Here is a 20751-nt window from a genome sequence, read left to right as displayed (position 1 = left end):
GCTGTGGATAAGTCCATCCTGCAGCAGGTACACCTTGAAGCATCAGTGGCTGTGCATGAGGTCATGCTGGAGCACCCCAAAGCACGTGGCCATGGATAAGGCCTCGACAGAGCAGGTAAGCACCTGGAGGGGCTGCAGCCATGTTGAAGGAGGTTCACTTCTGGAGGGACTGTGGCTGTGGGTAAGGCAATGCAAGAGGCATGGTGGTCCATGGAGAAGGGCACGCTGGAAGAGGTGCACCTCAAAGCAACTGTGTCTGTGGGTAAGTCTATGCTGCAGCAGGTGTGCCTCTGGAGAGACTCTGGCGCATAGATGGGGCTCCACTTGGAGCAGGTATGCCCCTAAGGGACTGCAGTCTGTGGACAAATCCAAGCTGGAGCAGGGAGAAGGGGAGTTCATTGCAGTGTTAAAACCTATAACCTGGCCCAAAGGGAGCAGGGGTGGAGATTGTAATGGACGTACCTTTAACTTGTTGTAACCTGTGATTTGAGTTTCATGTTATAGGCGTTACTGTAGCAGGAACTACCTGAACCAATGGAAGACAAGCCTGACAAGCAGCAGTGCAAGTGCAGCAGTGACCCGACCTGAGCTGGCTTTGCTGCCCAGTAACTCCATGCAACACCTCTCCTGTCCCGAGCGACCGCTGGAATAGATGGAGCCCGAAGTCATGGACTAGATTAACTCAGTGGACATTTTGTGGACATTTATGGACATTTTAAAGACTTTTTACAGGGGCGGTCCATAGGCTAAGGGAAAGATAGTTGTGTGTTATATCAGAGGATGGGAAAGGGGGTGGTGGTTAATGAGTTTGTATTGCATAGTGTGGGACCTGAGCATGACATAAATCGTATGAAATATGGGGTGGCTACTGTCCAGCTTTTATCTGGGATAGAGTTGATTTTCTTCATAGTAGCTATTATGGGGCTATGTCTTGCGTTTGTGCTAGAAACGGTGTTGAACAGTGAACACCTGCCTGCCGATGGGAAGGAGTGAATGAATTCCTCGGTTTGCTTTGCTTGTGTGCATGGCTTTTGCTTTACCTATTGAACTGTCTTTATCTCAACCCACAAGTTTCCTCACTTTTACTCTTCTGAGTGCGGGGGCGGGAGGGGGAAGTGAGTAAGCAGCTATGTGGTGTTTTGTTTAGTTGCTGACTGGGGCTAAAATGACAGCTTTCTACAGAAATTCCCTATTTCCTACTCTTTGGCTTTCTCATTTTCATCAAAACCGTAAACATTTTGACTGATGTCTAAAAAATTCCCTAAAATGTTGGAACTGATCACATGCAAAGCCCCCAAACTACTGTGTGTTCTCTGTAATAAAATGACACCAAATCAGTTAGCAAAGTCAACTAATTACTTAGAATCTCTGAACAACATTTTTTCTATTAGTATATAAACTTTTGAATGGTCAGTACCTTTGAGACCCTAGTAGCTGTATGAAAACTGTGGACACTGTTTTTTTCATAACTTCATCAGCTAGTGAAGTTTGGATCCAGTTTTTTGAAAGAAAGTTAAATTAAGTTTCTTGTAACTCAGAAAACCTACTCTCTTTCTTCCTCCCACATGCAAAACCCGCAACATCAAAAGCTCATGATAACTTCTTAGGTAAGCCATTTATTCACTCCATGTTCTCACTGCAAGGGATCACATATTAGAAATTTGTTGACAATAAGTGAAACGCCTTGTACTCTACCAGAAATAAATCAAGATGAGATGATAATGAAGTCACGCATGATGGAGATTCCATTAAATCTCCAGGTTTTCATTTTTCATTCAGTCTTTACCACTACAAACACAGAGCCACCTAAAGGTCACCCAAGTAATAATAATGATTGCATTGGGAAGGTAAATCGAGTACTTTTTGGTACCCTTTTCTTCTACAAGGACAAAGCACAGACAGTGAAGTTGAGAGACACCGGATTTAAAACTGATAACATAAATACTTTTTATATGCCCAACAAATCTGCAGAGCTCAAAGCTAAAAAATAGAAATTAGGCCAAGAACTTACTGTGGTCAGGTATTTTTAACATTTTCTGATCAGATAAAGTTGAAATAGGGGTTGAGATGTAACAGTTGGTCTGATTACACTGTCTCACTGACAAGCTGTTTCATGTTAGTCTAATAATGTTTTTTTCACAGTCTCCTAAGGTGTCAAGCACCAGTTATTTTCAGAGACAGGCTGTGGGGACATGCAGTGTCATAATGTGAGCAGCTTGCAGGTTTATGATTGGAGGGGGGGTTGTTCCTTTTTCTCTCTCTCTTTACCTATACCCTGCTTCTTCTTTTGTCATCCTTTCCCGTTTTCAGATTTTCCTTCTGTTTCCACTTTTTTTAAGTCCTAGTTCCTCTTTCTTCATGCTATTTTCCAAAATGGAAAGAAAACCCTAGTCTTTTTGTTCAACCTCAGAGAAAGGTATTTGTTTTGTAAGCCAGCCAGGATGGCCTGCTCCTCGACGGGAGTACAAAATCACAGATGGCAAATTCTACTCTTGTTGCATAAATCCCACTGCATAGGCTAAAACCTAAGAACTATTCATATAAAAATTATGTGGCTTAATTCTGGAACTGGAATCTAAACATAAACATTTTGCCATGCAAAAAAGCTGGCAAAATCAGATCTATGCCTTTGTTAACAATTGTCATTGAACAAGTAATTCACATTGTCACAAATTTTTATTTTCCAACTAAATGTTACTAAAGATATTATAAAAAACATACTTAATAGGGATTTTGAACCAACACTGAACTTATTCCATTGTGGTTTAGTATAAACTAAATGTTTGAAAAAATGCATAAATTCTATTTTTTCCCCAGTTTTGCTGGTTTTGTAGCTTTTCATAGATTTTCTATTATGCTGAAAATTATTATGAACAATATTCAGCTACTCGTTTAATTTTAAATTACTTATTAATGTACTAATATTTTTCAGTTGAAATATGATATATTTTGTTCAATTGCAGTCATGAATAAAACAACACTGGCATTCACTTGTAACAAATCTACTTAGAATAAGTTTCCTTATTCTTTTTTTGTTTGTGTGGAGCATTATTTTGTTGCAATTGCATGAACAGTATCTAGACATTTTTTATTATTATTTTTCCCTAGGAATGTACACATTTTTTAAAACCAATCTAACATTTCTTAAAGACAAGTAAACAAAACAGTTAAACGATGATAGCATGCAAACAATTAAAATTCAATGTCTCTATTTTTACTTCATTAAACTAAAGTGGATATCCTGAAATATAACTTACTTTCGGTTTTACATCACTCAAGTATTTTTAAAATTCCTGTCTTAAATTTCATTCATTGTAGAAAGTATTCCTAAGAATAAATGTCATTATAACCTTCTTTTTTAAATCTAGGTCTTCATAGTTTATGAGCCATTACTTTTTAAATTAAAAATTTTCTGTTACTTTGCTGAAGTAGTATAATAAGTTAGCAAAAGTTAACAACTGAGATTTGATTCTGGAAGAACTTAACAAATATTCATTATACTGAAGATAGAGAAATGACAGCTAGCCCTGTTTGGAGTAGAATTAATTCCATTTTCAATCCTTTTGTTTCTTTCAGATATGCATGTTATTATTCTGGAATAGGAGCTGATGTTCTTATTGCTGCCTGTATTCAAGTTTCAATTCGGACACTGACTGCTGGACGGCAAATAAAAAGGATCAGGCAAGAATTTGTTGATGCTGTAATGAGACAGGAGATTGGATGGTTTAACATAAATGATGTGCGTGAACTCAACACTAGACTTGTGGAGTAAGTATTAAATATGACTTAATTACCAAAGAAATATTAATTCTATTTATTGAAAATCAGTTGTAATAGTTCCCTCAGAGCAGTACCTTTGCCTTCTTTGATGGACTCCATGACAACTACACCAAAATAACCCAATAATATCAGTAAAAATAAACAAACACTTTATAGTACATGAGTACCCTGCTATAACTTAATCTGTAGCTTATGGTGTGTTGGGAGCACAAATGTTCCTGTGGTTGTCAGGAAACTAATTGTCCTGACACAAACCAGAACTGCCTGATGCTGGTGGTGCAAGTAATTCTAAGTGTAAGGGATCTTAGTCAGCTCCTCAGGCTTTCCAAAACTATGGAAGTATAGAAGAACTGAAATTCCACATAATTTTTTGGCAGCAGATAACATGCATTTAACTAGTTAATATATTTTATGTAATGGAAGCATTGTCATGATGCCCTTCATCAGATTTCTACCTTGGAAGTAAAATGTGGATTCTTTTATAAATCTTTATAATAAAACAAAGTAGATAGGAAATTTTGTACAATAAATTAAGAATTCTTAGACATCAGAATGACACTTGAGCTTGTTCTGGTTTTGTTTGAATGGGAGAATTAAAATATTTTTCTTCCTCACAGGTAATTTCTGCATTCTCTAACAAAGAGCTAACTGCATAAGCAAGAGCAGGAGCTATTGCAGAGGAAGTTCTGGCAGCAGTTCAAACTGTGGTAGCATTTGGAGGATAGAAAAAAAGAAATTGGAAGGTAAGAATAAAGTTTCCATGTGTTGGCTGTTTTTATAATAGTGACTAAAGAGATTTTGAATTTTTTTATATCTTTGCTGCTGAATTTTTGTATTTTCTCTACTTTTAAATTAGCTTCAAAAAGCATCATAAAACATGCAGAGATTCAGTCCCTTTCCTAAAGAGAGTATGTTCTTACAGGCCTCATAAACCCAGTGAAAGTTATAAGCAAAAAAGATAGGCACGTGGCAAAAAAAAAGTGTAACACTAATGTCACAAACCAAGGTCATGCACATGTCTTTATGTGTATTATACTATGGAACATCATTCTTGCCACCTTTTTGATCTTTTATCTAAAGATAGCCAGCATGACCACAAATACTTGCAGGAGTTTTTGAAACTCAAAGTTTGGTAACACTTGTGTCATCTGTGGAAAATACACACCATTCCCTGACTTGCTTCTCTGTTTATGCTCCAGCTGCCATTGCTGCCTGGCTCAGATGGCTGAAAGAAGTTCTTTGGTATCTACATCTCACTTCTCAGTTCACCCCAGCATCTATCTTTGGTTGTCCAGTGCTGTTCATCACCCTCATACCTCTCTTCACCTCTTTTTCCTACTCCTCCTGTCTTGGTTTCAGCTGGGATAGAGTTAAATTTCTTCGTAGTAGCTAGTGTGGGGCTATGTTTTGGAGTTTTGCTGGAAACAGTGGTGATAATGTGGAGATGTTTTAGTTGTTGCTAAGTAGCACTTACACTGGTCAAGGACTTTTTCAGCTCCCTGAGCTCTGCTGGGTGCACAGGAAGCTGGGAGGGGACACAGCAGGGACAGCTGACCCCAACTGACCCATGGGATATTCCATAGCATATGACGTCATGCTCAGTATATAAAGTTGGGGGAAGAAGAAGGAGTGGGGGACGTTTGGAGTGATGGCATTTGTCTTCCCAATTAACTGTTAAACGTGCTGGAGCCCTGCTTTCCTGGAGATGGCGAAACACCTGCCTGCTGATGGGAAGGAGTGAATGAATTCCTTGTTTTTCTTCTGCGCGCAGTTTTTCCTTTACCTATTAAACTTTCTTTATCTCAAACCATGAGTTGCCTCACTTTTACTTTTCAGTATCTTGAACATCCTTGGGTAGTTAAGATATTTGGTGGTATTGCTTTGGCAGACAGTGTCAGTTCTGTCTAAGGTTAATAAGCAATTTAAGAATATAATCCCGAGATCTGCCCCAGGCTCGATAGCTATGCGTGGCAGGGTATGTGGGATAGTATGGGCAAATGCCTAAGACGGTGGGCACCCCCCGTGTATTGGGACTTCACCTCGAACAAGTGCAGAATCCTGAAAAATTAGTAGAATATTTGGAGGAAGTATGTTGTCACCCAGGTGATTCTGGAGAGATACAAATCACTGCAATGTGCTGGGGCGTGGCTCATGCCTATCAAGCCCTATTTAACACTATTCAGTACCCCAAAAGGGGTAGAGAAGGTCTCTGGATCTAAAAAGACAAAGACAAGGAAAGCAACAAGCACTGCGGCCACTCAAACCCCCATGACAGACACTGCAGCTACTCAAACCCCAGTGACAAGCGTTGCAGCCAAATCAGAGGACCAATCCGTGCCAGTATCAGGCACCCATATACTCAAGAAGAAATCTTGGAAGAGAAAGTTAACTCGTTTAGAAAGAGATTAGGAAGAACCAGGGCCATCACAAGAAGAGGAGGAGGAAGAGGAGGAATGTGTACCAGAAATGGAAACTACCTGATCCCAATCCTTAAGTGAGATGCGGGATATATGGAAAGATTTCAGGCGTCGTTCAGGTGACCACGATATCACCTGGCTTCTCCGATGCTGGGATAATGGAGCCAGTAGTCTGGAATTAGAGGGGAAGGAAACCAAACAACTGGGATCCCTCTCTAGGGAAGGGGGCATTGACAAAACAATTGGAAAAGGGACACAAGCCTCTGGAGGCAACTCCTGTCCAGAGTGAAGGAAAGGTACCCCTTCAAAGAAGATCTTATGTATCGCCTAGGAAAATGGACAACCATGGAGAAAGGTATCCAGTACCTAAGGGAATTAGCTGTGCTTGAGGTGATTGATGGTGGCCTGGACGATCAACAGTCATCCAAAGATCCAGATGAAGCCCAGTGCACACGACCCATGTGGCAGAAGTTTGTACGGAGCACACCATCCTCATATGCAAACTCATTGGCAGGAATGTCCTGGAAAGAGGACAAGGCACCAACAGTGGTAGATGTGATTGATAGACTCTGGGATTACGAAACAAATATCTCCTCATCCCTCATCCCTGCTATGGAGAAACTATCCCGAGAGGTCCAGCAGCTCAAGGAAGATATGTCCTACTCCCCACTTCTACAGAGTAGTGTCTCAGCTGTTAGGAATAAGCATCCTTTTGCTCAAAGGAGGGGATACACACCACGGGCCACCCTATGGTTCTACCTGTGTGACCATAGAGAGGACATGAGGAGGTGGGATGGCAAGCCTACCTCGACCCTAGAGGCACGGGTACATGAGCTGCAAGGGAAAACAATCACTCAGGGGGATTCTTCCAGGAAAGCTGCTGCTTCAGTTTCCAGTGAGCAGGTCCCCAGACAGAGGAGCAGAAGCGCTGATTTTCATTCTGATCTTAATAGAGAGACTCTTGATTCACATTTACAGGAAGTGAGTGATGAACATTATGATCAGGACTAGAGGGGCCCTGCCTCCAGCCAGGTGGAGGAAAGGGACAACCGGGTTTACTTGACTGTGTGGCTCCGATGGCCTGGCACATCTGACCCACTGGCGTATAAAGCTTTAGTGGACACTGGTGCACAGTGCACCCTCATACCATCAAACTGTATATGGGCAGAACCCATCAGTATTGATGGATTGACAGGGGGATCCCAAGAGCTAACTGCACTGGAGGCCGAAGTGAGCCTAACTGGGAATAAGTGGCAAAAGCACCCATTGCGCCTGGCCCAGAGGCTCCGTGCATCCTTGGCATAGACTACCTCAGGAGAGGGTATTTCAAGGACCCAAAAGGGTACAAGTGGGCTTTTGGTGTAGCTACCTTGGAGACGGAGGAAATTAAACAGCTGTCTACCTTGCTTGGCCTCTTGAAGGACCCTTCTGTTGTGGGGTTGCTGAGGGTCAAAGAACAGCAGGTGCCGATCGCCACCACAACGGTGCACCAGCGGCAATATCGCACCAACCGAGGCTCCCTGATTCCCATCCATGACCTCATTCGTCGACTGGAGAGCCAAGGAGTGGTCAGTAAGACCTGCTCACCCTTTAACAGTCCCATATGGCCAGTGCAGAAATCTAACGGAGAGCGGAGGCTAACGGTAGAGTATCGTGGCCTGAACGAAGTCACGCCGCCACTGAGTGCTGCTGTGCCAGACATGCTAGAACTTCAGTACGAACTGGAGCCAAAGGCAGCAATCGTGGCTCGGGGACCGGTAGCATCGTTTGGCAGGTGGTGACCGGCTGTATTATTTGTGTTTCTTTTTTTTTTTTTCCTTTTCCATTTTACTATATTATCATTATTGTCATTATTATAATAATCATTATTATAATTATTATTTTATTATCATTATTAAACTGTGCTTATCTCAACCCACACGGTCTTTGCTTTTCCAAATTCTCTCCCCCATCCCACAGGGTGGGGGGAGTGACCGAGCGGCTGCGTGGTGTTTAGTTGCCAACGGAGGCTGAACCATGACACACCTTAAAGCACTGTTTACCAGCTGCTTCCTGCCTTGAGTGCACTAAATGTGATGTCCCAGAAGTGGGAAGGACCTCCTATGTTACTGGGACCATGTCCTGCTAGTGCAGTAAACAAATGTATCATCTAATTCCCTTGGTAATAAGCATAAAATCTCCATCTTAAAACCAGGTAAGCTTTTTAACTCTACGGCTGCAGGGAGGCTATTCTAGTGCTTGACTGTCTGAAGACTAGACATCTCTTTCCAGCAAAGTGTATGCATAGTTCCAGTATATTAAATTGTTACTGTACCAGCACTGAATATTTGCTTTTGTAGTTCCCTCCAATGGGTACACTTTCCTGTGCTGTTTATAGAAATAAATAAGAGACTATCTCAGGTGGCATTTTGCTAGGACAACCCAATTAAGTTATTTCAGTTTTCTCATACAGTATAGGTTTGCCATTTTACTGGTCATCTTTTATTTTACATAATTATGGTTCATCTACTTCTCTTATTATTACCTTCCAATATCATGTCTCTAATTCTGTAGGACGTTTTCATATTCTTTTGTCCTGATTCTCTCACTGGCCCTCTGTACTGATCTTCTCAGTTTTGTACCATCAGGAAATTTCATTATCCTGAGTATTTTTTGCATGCCCAAGTCACTAAAATAAGTAAAACCAATAAATGCTAAGGCTGATTGAAGAATTCATGTTGTCAATTGCTTTGGGTATTATAGCTCTCTGCCCAACACTTCTGTCTTGCTTCAAACATTTCTTTACCTTACCATTCTTTTATTACTTCACAACTACTGTTTAATTATTAACTTATCCTATGGCTTTAGAACAAATCGGCGTTATATAGTCCCAATGGATTAGCTTTACTGTGTCTTTCCTCTCTAGAAAAGACATTATTGAAGAAAGTAATTGGGTTAATCCTTCGCTTTCATAACACGACACGTTTAATTTCTTGTCATTTTGCATGATTTTATTTTATTTCTGTTTATTTCTGATTTTATTACTTTCTTCAAGCTTGGTTTGCAAGATTTATGTGCTGCTTTTGCCATGCTACAAGCTTGTAATTTCTCAGGTTACTGTTTCTTTTTTAATACTCCAGTCCTGTGACTCTATTCACAATTTGAAAATAATCACTAAAAGTCTTTACTACTGAACCACTCTTATGTTCTGTTTGCTGGTTTATTCAGTACTCTGGAATAAAGAGTACATGATCACCATGAGAGGTACATTCTTTCCTTACTGCTTTTCCTTTCAGGTTGGATGTGGTAGTTAAAATACCCAAATTCACATTGGCCATCCTGCTTTTGGCATCATGCACATTGGTGCGGGTTTTTTTTGTACTGAAAGTTGAGGCTGAACTACCGATTTGGAGCTATCCCTAGTGCAATTATCACCTCAATGCTTTTTAATGTCTAAGACCCATGAAATGGAAAACCTTTGTTGCAGACCTTTTTTGTGTGTGCTTCTCTGCAATTATTGTTGATTCAACCTGCAATCATTTATGAACTAGCTTTATCTTAATAGCTTTAAACTAATTAAAAAAAAAAACAAAAAAGTCCTTTTGTTTGTTCAGTGACTATTTAAAAAAGAAACTTCTCAGCTATCACTTCCCAGAGCACAGGGGTCACACAGCTATTGCTGGCATTTGAGTCTTTAGTCTGTATTTATGATGTGCCTTCTCACAGTCACACGCTTCTGACTGAATTGTTCTCTCTGTCCATGTCCAAATCCAGTCTAGACTATCAGATACAGACACCATCCCGGTATCTTTTGCATTCATCACCCAGGAGACTTTGACATAAATTGATCCCATTTTCTCCATATCACCATTTCTCCTTTCTTTACAATATACTGCAACACTCATGCAACAGTTATGCCATCCTTGTTACCTTTATTTCTGATCCAATACCAGAATTTTCTTTCTCCTGTTATTGATTGTTCTACTCTTTCAATATTACTGTACTTTCATGAATCCTCTTGTACATCAGAACTGGTTTTAGAATTTATGTAAGACTCTCCCAACTCTTACACTTTATTTCCTCAGAAAGCTTATCCTCAATCCTAGACACCCACTACAAGCTAGTCAAATGAAGCCTGCACATTAAGAGCAGACAACTTTCAGCCAGTTCTTCCCATGGCTAGACACTGTTTACCTTTCTTCATAGCATCAGTCATATTCATTCACAGTTGGAAGACTCCAGTGAAAATCACAAGATTAAAGCTGTTTAACAAGTCACCACAGACTTTTCCACTCATCCAGGACTTCTTCCAGATAAAACTGATCAGCTCAGTCTGTCACAATGTGAAAGGCAGTTAATACATTTTCTTCTACTCTTAGCAAGATCTTTCTCAGGACTGGATTCCTGTTTACAAAAATATTTTTTATATCTTTGATGTATTTTATGGGAAATTTATGAATATACACAGTGAAAGAAAGAGTAATTTCCTGTATGTTCTGTTTTTTTGTGTTTTTTTTTTTTCTTTCAGATATATAAAAATATTATAAGATGTCAAAAGCATTGGTATCAAAAAGGCTATTTCAGCCAATATTTCTGTAGGTATTGCCTTCTTTTTGATATATGCATCTTATGCCTTGGCCTTCTGGTATGGAACCACTTTGATAGGCTCTGATGATTATACAATCAGGAAAGTCTTTACAGTAAGTATTCATCAGCAGCTGAACAATGTTTATGAAAAATATTGAACTGATGCTTTATAATCATATTAGAATATGTGACTTCAAATTTTAAGTGAAGTTGAAGTTAGCATTTCAAACTACATTTTTTACTTTTTCACCCCTGCTAACAAAACAGAACCAGTACAGTTCTGCATACCAGTGATATTTCTGTAAGCTGGCTAGCAATGTAAAAATCACCTACCTCAAAGCCCCCTGTTAAAAAGCCAGCTTGGATCAATAATAATTAGCTGTTAATTTTTTATTCAGTCACACCAGATCTTTGCTAAAGGACTCGGGTATAACTTCTAGGAATCATGATTCATGCCAGGTGGTTGCATTCAGGAGAGAAAGACCAGGCATCAGGTAGCATTACATTTATAACATGTTAGCTCCCATCTTAGATGCAGTTCATTTACCTACAGTCTTTATCTACACTGAAATCAGGTACACTGAAATTTAGCCTGGAGAAGAGGAGGCTGAAGGGAAACTTTATTGCCCCCTACAACTGCCTGAAAGGAGGTTGTAGTGAGGGGGGGTGTTGGTCTCTTCTTGCAAGTAGCAAGTGATGGGAAAAGAGGAAAGGGCCTCAAGTTGTGCCAGGGGAGGTTTAGGTTGGATATTAGGAAAAATTTCTTCACCAAAAGCGTTAAGCACTGGAACAGGTTGCCCAGGGAAGTGGTTCAGTCACCATCCCTGGAGGTAGTGTAGACGCAGCGCTTAGGGATGTGGTTTAGTAGTGGACTTGGCAGTGATAGGTTTATGGTTGGACTTGATAATCTTGAAGGTCTTTTTCAATCTAACCAATTCTATGATTCTAGGATTTTGTCCACTCCAGGGCAAAGCCAGGCAGGTGAGTTTGTACTACCAACCTGCTGCAAAAAACAGCTGAGAAGGAGCTTGCTTTCATGTCCTCAAAGCAACTGGTAGAGCAAGGAAAGCAGGAACACCTGCAGCCAGGCTTCTGCCTTATCTGGCAAGCAGCACATGACTGCAGAGCAGTGGTTATGGCTGGTTCTTGCAGCAGGCAGTACTCACTGTCACCTCCTCTGGGCCACTAACAATTTCAACTGTAATGGAAGCTTGATTTAATATGTGGGTATGATGAGAAAAAAAGGCAAATAAGCCTTCATTTCCAACATCTGAAATGGGTGGCAGAGTCACATCTATTCAGAAAAAAACACCCAAACACAGAAAAGTCAGACCCTGGGCTGAAAAAGTTAGATTAGAAATTAATCTGCTAACTAATTAACAATTAGCCTGCTTTTGGTGTGACAAACAATTTCTGTTTCACACAAAGAAGCTTCCAGTTTCCTCAAACATTTGTTTCTGTCCTTGCCAGTACTACAATGGAGTAGATTACTGCGCCTTTACCTTTTGGGTTGAATTACCCTTGGTTTTATGTTATATTGATATCCTGCAGAAAAATGGTATTTCCTATTAAGTAATAACAATGAACCATATAAGCTTTGCAAAACAGAATCTAGCAGACGAGGAGGGAACTGAGAGATAAGGAAGCGTTTGTTTTACAACTATATCCTTGAAGAAAAAGTGAGAGACTCGTAAAAGGAAACATCCCACCTCAGAAGATGCTGAAAGCTGGGTGATAAAATGTGAAATCAGTCAAAACTGCAGTAACAAGGGGAAAGGTAAAAGCAGAAGGGGGACATCACGACCACCAACTCAATTCAGGACTGAGAAGACTTGTCCCCCCACTCCTGTAAGGAGCATGCAGGCTAATTTACATAGCTAGCAAGGCTAATTAAAAAATAGGTAATCAATAGCAGATAAGATAATAATTATTAACCAATTAATATGAATTTAAGTGGGTTTATACTAATCATGTAACAAGATAAATACATTGCAATTTCCTTGTGCTGTGTGCTAGCATTGAGGTCTTACCATCTAGCACCCACCTTTGTGCAAATACGAAATGAATAACACACCTCCACTCTGTGTGTATTTTGATGAACTGGGTGAACGATCCCATTTTGGGGAAAACAATATGAAGAAAGAACGACTTTTTAAAAATATATTTTTAATCACAAAAGTAACCAGTGGCTAATTTTTGTTCAGGTGGAATGAAAAACATCCTTCTGTTCTATACTGTCACTCTAAAGAAGAATCCCAGACACCAGCACCTCACAATATTCTTCTTAACGTCCAGTTGTGGATGAAGAAAATGTTATTCCCTTTTCTCCTATTGATGTTTACCTTTTGTTAAATGATTGCCACCTATTTAATTGCTGCTTTGGTTATGGATCAATCTAGAATCAAAACCCAGATCCAGCATGCATGAAACAACTTGAAGCAACGATGGTTAATATTCTCAGATAAATGAAGCCATCTAATTAGAATTATTAATTCCTAGCTGTGTATTATGTGGGGTTTTTTTTTCTTTTTAGGTCTTCTTTTCTATATTACTTGGAGCTTTTCGAGTTGGACACACTGCAAAAAGTATGGAGGCATTTATCAATGCAAGAGGAGCTTATGCAATCTTTAGTGTTATAGACAATGTGAGTATCTTTGGCATGTCTGTCATCCAAAAGTGTTGAACATCTGGCTTCTTTTCTGAATGAAATTAGCAATTGTGTGTACAATAGTGCAACATTTAACAATTCTGCCTAACACAATTTTAGGACAGGAAAACCATCTAAATAGTGGAATGTGAACCAATAAATGAGGAAGAAGCAAATTTCTACCAATTGTTGTTTTATCTGCTAGTTCAAAAGACCAGGTTAAAGAAGAAAAAGAAATTATTGCGAAGTTTGCATGAATAAATATACTTCAATATTCATTTTAAAAAAAAAAACCAACCCAACAACTGAGAGAGGATTCTAGATCTGTAACTATGCTCACTTTATTGGTAATTTTCTTTTCAGCTATCAATAATTCAAAGGACTGCCTTTACAGTGTCTACATCAGTAGTGATTTGGCAATGTAACTTCTATTTTCAAGGCCTATATCAAACAATATTAAAATATTTGTATAGTTTATAACTGTGAGTTATCTAAGTACTATATATAAAATATAACTAAACCTAGGCTTGTGTTTCCAATTTTTTTCTGCATTAGATAACAGTTATGAAACAATGCTGACATTTTTACCTCTGAGATCAATCCAGCTTGCAGTTCAGAGATATGAGTGCAGCTGTTGTTATTATATCCATGCTAACTCAAGTAACTAGCTGAGATATCAGTAACCGCAGCCTGACATGACTGACAAGGATTGGTTTGAGCTGTAATAGTTACTTGCCAAACTTATAGTACATACTGGTTTGCTGGGGCTGTAAACTGGTACATACTGGATGTCTGGTAGGGGCTGTAACCTTGCTACTGTAGTATCATAGTGACTGCAATGTATTTTAAAACTGATCTTGGATTGTCTACACAAGATACTAGTGCACTATTCCTGATTCTAGAATGTTCTGGGAGGAATGAGAACAAGTGCATTAAAACTTAGTTCCCTGCCTGTGTTAAAATGGCACAGCTGCCGTCTCCCACAGTACGTTAAAGAAAGGAGTGTAATCATGAACACAAATCACTCTTAGTATGCAATAGCTGGATGCAAATGTGTAGGTTGCTGTTGCAAATGGGTGATTTGGAACACTTAAGGAATCAGTGACAAAGGTATTAGCAAAAGTTATTTTAATATGATGTTGTAAAAGTGCATCTTAACAAAGTTTGATGGCAAGGTTCACTCTATTAAGTACTGCATGGAAAAATTATAGAAAAGAAGATTGAGTTACACTTGGATTAAAATGATTCACAGAGCAACCATGGATGAAAAAGGGTAAGGAGGTTCTTCCCGTTGAGACAAGAGGTTCAGATTAGACCCCTTGCTTTCTAAATTCTTGATGGAGCTTAGGTGCAGCTTGTCTCAGACTTGGACAATGATTTATAGCTAAGGGATTGTACATGTAAAGTTTGTGTAATGTTTCATTATCATCAATTCAGCATGCAAAGTTACCATACACAAGGTTATGCATGATATCGGTCACTTACCACAGATCTGTCATTGGTAGGAAGTCTTTTTGCCTCGAGGAGCAAGCTTGAGATGTGTCCAAGCTCAAGGGGAGATCACCACCATACAGCCATACTGCCTAGCAGGGAGACCTCAAAGAAGGCTCACTTAGGCTGTCATATTTATACGATAAAGTGGTTAGCTTGCAGTCAAATTACACGCAGTGGAAAAGGTATGCAGGAGGTTCCTTTTGCTACAACTTTCTTTGTACCCTGATAAATGAGTCTTGGAAAAGCCACCTGCTACTGACGTATCAATAGCATGATCAACGTTCCAAGTTCATGCACCAACGCTCAGGTTGCCACTCTGCTCCTTTTGCGGCTTCTTAGAGAACAGATTAAAACTAGAGGAGTTCACAGCCTGGCTACGGCTCAGGCCTTTACCTCTTCCACAGTCTGCACCAAAACACCGCCAGTCTGGTCAAGGGGTCGAGCGCATCTGTCACAGTTACTCCTTCCTTTCATTGATGTTTTAGATTTCTTCCACTGTACCTTAATTTACACCAGTGAAGACTTAAGGCCCTGAGCATTTGCCTTGGTTACTCACCCCTGACAGCAGATCTGTCAGTAACCTGGACTGGCAGCTTCATGCATCTCTGAGTAGTTGCAGTTACTTTGCAATGAGGCCTGCTGTGCCTCGTTATATGTTAATATTAACTAAGATTAAGATTAATTAAGATTTCACAGCCCTGTATCGTGCTAAAATATTTTTAGGGATCTAAATAATTTTTTTTCCCTTTTCTTGACATGCTGTTCTGCACAGGAACCTCAAATTCACAGTGCGTCAGATGCTGGCTACAAACCAAAACACATTAAGAGAAATTTGGAATTTCAAAATGTTTACTTCAGTTACCCTGTTAGGCCAGATACTAAGGTATTATGCATGGACGTGATCCAGATTCCATTTAAGATAACCTGATTGCCTTAGAGAAAAACAATTGCTATACTTTAAAATGAAAGTCCTAGAAAAAATAGAAACCTTTGCTTTAATCTAGATCTGACAACACATTTTAGCCAAAACTGGTTAGTTAACTAAGAGCCAACCTTTTAAAATAAAATGTAACTTCATGAAATTTCCACTAAAAGTTAAAAGGTTGGAGATCCTTATAAGTCAGAAACATAGTGAAAAACACTAATTGTAATAATAATCATTTTAAGCCAGTAAAAATACTATAGCAGTATCCTGATCTGCCAAATTGTCTGCACTGTAAGTCTGGTAAAATTATTTCTCTGAGAAACTGGCAGCAGATCCAACACCTACTTTATTGCATTTACAATGCAAACCCTGACCCTTTGAAGGAAGATCTAATTTGTTTGAGAGCTCTCACTGGGGTAAGTCTTGATGCAATTAACTAGGAGAGAGGTCTGAATAGTTTTTGAAAATATTTTTATTAAGAATGTCTTGGAAAATCATCTTTTCCAATGTGAAGGAAGTCCACTTTCACGAATCTATGAAAGATTATGAAGATGGAGAAGGACAGGGCTTTCTTAGTCACCTTTTAAAGAAATAGACAAAGAAAATATTATAGGTTTCCAGTTTCTAAAGAGATCATTTGAAATCATTAGGCATTTATATTAGCTGCCATTAGAATCAATATGAAGACTATGAAGACTACTATTCTGAGTGAATTCTGCATCAGGTTTCTAAAATGTTTATCAGATGATCTAATATTAGAGAAGGGCTTTGGTTTTTTACTTCTTTGTCCTGGTTTCAGGTGGGATAGAGTTTATTTTCTTCCTAGTAGCTGGTATAGCACTGTGGTTTGGATTTAGTATGAGAATAATGTTGACAACACACTGATGTTTTAGTTGTTGCTAAGTAGTGCTTATACTAAGTCAAGGACTTCTCAGCTTCCCACACTCTGCTGGGTGCACAAGAAGCTGGGAGGGGGCACGGCCAGGACAGCTGACCCCAACTGGCCAAAGGGATGTTCCATACCATTTGATGTCATCCTCTGTAGATAAACTCTGGGGAGTTGGCCAGGGTGGCAGCGATCGCTGCTCAGGGATGGGCTGGGAGCGGGTGGTGAGCAATTGCATTGTGCATCACTTGTTTTGTACATACGTAATTATTATTACTACTACTATTATTATTATCATTATCTCTTCCTCTGCTGTCCTATTAAACTCGTTTAATCTCAACCCATGGGTTTTACTTTTTTTTCCTGATTCTCTTCCTCATCCCACCTGGGAGAGGTGGGGCAAGAGGGGAGAGGGTGAGCAAGCAGCAGTGTGGTGTTTAGTTGCCAGCTGGGGTTAAACCATGACATTCTTTCTCTATCTATTACAGAGGTAAAATTTTTAGCACTTAATCCTGGTGCAAAAGAGCGAAGAAAGGAAAATGAGAATGACGAGCAAGCCAGAGGATTCAAGGGAACATAATATATTAATGAAACACCACTGCATACTGCTAAGTTGCCTTTGCTGACTGACAAAAGGAAGGTCTAAGATGGTAGTGCCATGACAGAAGATCTCACTCTGCATTGCTAAACTTGTGCAGATCTATGTGACATCAATGGCTGGGAATCCGTTCCATGTGATAGCGGCAGGAACACTTCCCCAGCAAGGGCTGAAAACCTGCCCAAGACACAGAGCAGGTGTTTGTGCGCAATGACTGTGCCAGGCTTGCTGTTGTCACAGCTATATTTTAGCAAGGTTCAAACTACCCAGACTTCTCTCTAATATTAGCTTGTGTTAGGATGGAGATAAAAACCTAAATAATGCCGTTAGATAAGACCATTCTACATTCTAGCACTTTTTATCTTGCATGTTTATGTGTAAGAAAATACTGTGAAGATACTTTATACTTCTCACTTTAGTGGAGGGCGAAGTATTTGGTCCAAAGCTGACTGAAATCAGTGAAATGTTTCCATTTGCATCTTCAGGTTTTGGATCAGGATCCTAGCTTTTATCTTACTCCCAGGGCTAGTTTCCATATAAATGTCTAACACTGTAGTAAGTATATTACCATGTAAAAATTTGCAAAACAGAGACTTTGATTGAGTTCTAAAGTAGCTCAAGTGTTTAAACTAGGTTGTCTCAGTTCATACTTGCTCAATTTAACATAACCTGAATCTGACAATTCAAAATATTCTTGATTAAAATGGCAGAGGTTTTAGTATTACTAAAACAAGAGGATACTCGCTTTACCCTGTTCTGAAACAAGAATAATCCTGACAAATGTTTCATGGAATATCAGCTCTCCCACTTCTTTTAAGCTAAGAATCTCCTCATGATGACTTCCTACTGGGATACTCACAACGAAATATTATGATGTTTTTTATAAATATGCAAAACAAAAACTATAAATTATTTCTTCCTGGTAACTGACAAAGAAACATCCAAGAAAACATCCCTTTCATCTCATTGCAGAGAGGATTACAAATGCCTCTCTGTTTCTTGGTGTTTTAGAGAAAGTTACAGAGAAAAGCTCCCATGGGTCAACAGCAGTGTAAGAAGGAAAGGAAAGTTCTTCTTTTCCTCTACAGTTGCAGTAATTTTTGTGTGGCATCTTCACAAACTCTCAGAGACTGAGCAGTAAGTTTGCCTGGAAAGCGGACCTTCACTTTTGCAGTATCATAAAATCACAGAACGGCAGGGGTTGGAAGGGACCTCTGGAGATCATTTTGTCCAACCCCCCTGCTTGAGCAGGCACACCCAGAGCAGGGGGCACAGGAACCATGCCCAGGCAGGTTTTGAATGTCTCCAGGGAAGGAGACTCCACAACCTCCCTGGACAGCCTGTGCCACTGCTCTGGCACCCTCACAGGAAAGAAGTTTTTTCTCATATTGAGGTGGAACTTCCTGTGCTTCAACTTCTGCCCATTGCCCCTTGTCCTGTCATTGGGCACTATTGAAAAAAGCCTAATCCTATCATCCTGACACCCACCCTTTAGCTATTTATAGGTACTGATGAAATCCCTCCTCAGTCTCCTCCAGGCTAAACAACCCCAAGTCTCTCAGCCTTTCCTCATAAGGGAGGTGCTCCAGTCCCCTGATCATCTTGGTAGCTCTCTGCTGGACTTGCTCAAGCAATTCTGTGTCCTTCTTAAACTGGGGAGGGGCCAAAACTGGACACAGTGCTCCAAAGGTGGTCTCACTAGGTGTGAAATGCCACATTTTGAAGGGATGAACAGAAGGAAGAATCTCTTTATAGAGCAGTAAAACTCCATAAACATTTTGGAAACATGTGTCATTGTCTTGTAGAAGTTTGAAACTGCAGTAGGAGAAAGAGAGGCACAGCTGAGCAGAGGCCAGAAGCAAAGAATAATAATTGCCCAAGCTCTGGTTCACAAGCCTAGGTTTCTTCTGCTTGAGGCAGCTTCAGCTTTGGATACTGAGAGTTAATTAGTTGTGCAGGCAGAACTGGGCAAGGTCAGTATTGCTCATTCATTTAAAGAGCTGCAAGAACTAGACACCTCTAAAAAGTCTAAGATAAGCCTGAATTTAGCAAATGCTATTTGTTCATACATAGATTGGGAACTGTAAATAGGGATGAATAATAAGATGATTTACAAAATAAATACATGAATAGTCTGTTTTGAAATCTGCCAGCACTAGCTCTGTCAGATCAGGCAAACATCCCAGTGGTGAATTTTTTTTGTAAGTGCCTATGAATTCAGTTAATGGCTTTATGGGAAAGACTGAACTGTAGCAGACGTTCCCAGACAAGATTTACAGTCTTAGCAATGGAGAGCTCAACACAGGCTAAGAGCTAAATATTCCCAAGCAGGTTTGGGGATCTACATGGGCTATGTTCTTATCAACACCCAGCAAAGTAATTAAAAACCAACTCAGGGCTGTCTTCAAGAGCAGCTGCTGTATGTTGACTGCCATCTAGACGTAACTTCTAACCCACCTAGACAATTGAAAAAAAATAGTCAATCCTATATTTCTTGTTGTTTTCTCTAAGTAAGTGCATGAACTGTTTACAAAATAATCCCACCTATTCCTTAGGCTGAATCAATCACATTCTTTGGGTTTTTTTCTTCTGTTTCTCTCTCACTATGCATCTATGCTTATTCTCTGGGCAAACACAAATTACCTCCATTGCATAAACATTTTCAGCAATGATCACAGTTTATGTATGCACAATATCTTCAGAAAGCATTTTGCCTTCATATGCTATTCTGGCTCAGGAGAAGTGCCTTACTTACCCACCTGTCATGGTTTAACTCCAGACAGCAACTAAGCTCCACACAGCTGCTCACTCACTCCCCCACAGTGGGATGGGGAGAGAATCAGAAGAGTGAGAAAACTCATGGGTTGAGATAAAGACAGCTTAATAGGTAAGGCAAAAGCCACGCACACAAGCAAAGCAAAACAAGGAATTTCTTCACCATTTCCCATGGGCAGGCAGGTGTTCAGCCAGCCCCAGGAAAGCAGGGCCCCATCACGCGTAATGGTTACTTGGGAAGATAAAATGCCATAACTCCAAACATCCCCCTTTCCTTCTTCTTCCCCCAGAGTTATGTGCTAAGCATGTTGCCATATGGTATGGAATATCCCTTTGGTCAGTTAGGATCAAATATCCCAGCTGTGTCCCCTCCGAACTCCTCGTGCACCCCCAGCCTACTCGCTGGTGGGGTGGGTGAGAAGCAGAAAAGGCCTTGACTCTGTGTAAGCACTGCTCAGCAATAGCTAATACATGCCTGTGTTAGCAAAGGCTTTCATCACAAACTCCAAACATAGCCCCATGCTAGCTACTATGAAGAAAACTAACTCTACCCCAGCCAAAACCAGCACACTAATGTGCAGGGCTGTGTCTGGAAGAATCAGGCAACAAAACCTACATTCTCATATTCAAAGATATTTTAGTCCCTAATTTTTACTTGGACAC

General features: G+C 40.0%; 1 pseudogene; it reads left to right on the top strand.

Annotated features, from left to right (window-relative positions):
* The first annotated feature begins 210 nt into the window (after positions 1-210).
* The window catches only part of LOC142052243 (phosphatidylcholine translocator ABCB4-like), a 36034-nt pseudogene continuing 15493 nt past the window's right edge, over positions 211-20751 (top strand).

This window comes from Phalacrocorax aristotelis, chromosome 2 (assembly GCF_949628215.1).
Source record: "Phalacrocorax aristotelis chromosome 2, bGulAri2.1, whole genome shotgun sequence".
NCBI lineage: Eukaryota > Metazoa > Chordata > Aves > Suliformes > Phalacrocoracidae > Phalacrocorax > Phalacrocorax aristotelis.
The sequence above is the reverse complement of the archived record's forward strand: the minus strand, read 5'-3'. Positions and strand labels throughout refer to the sequence as shown.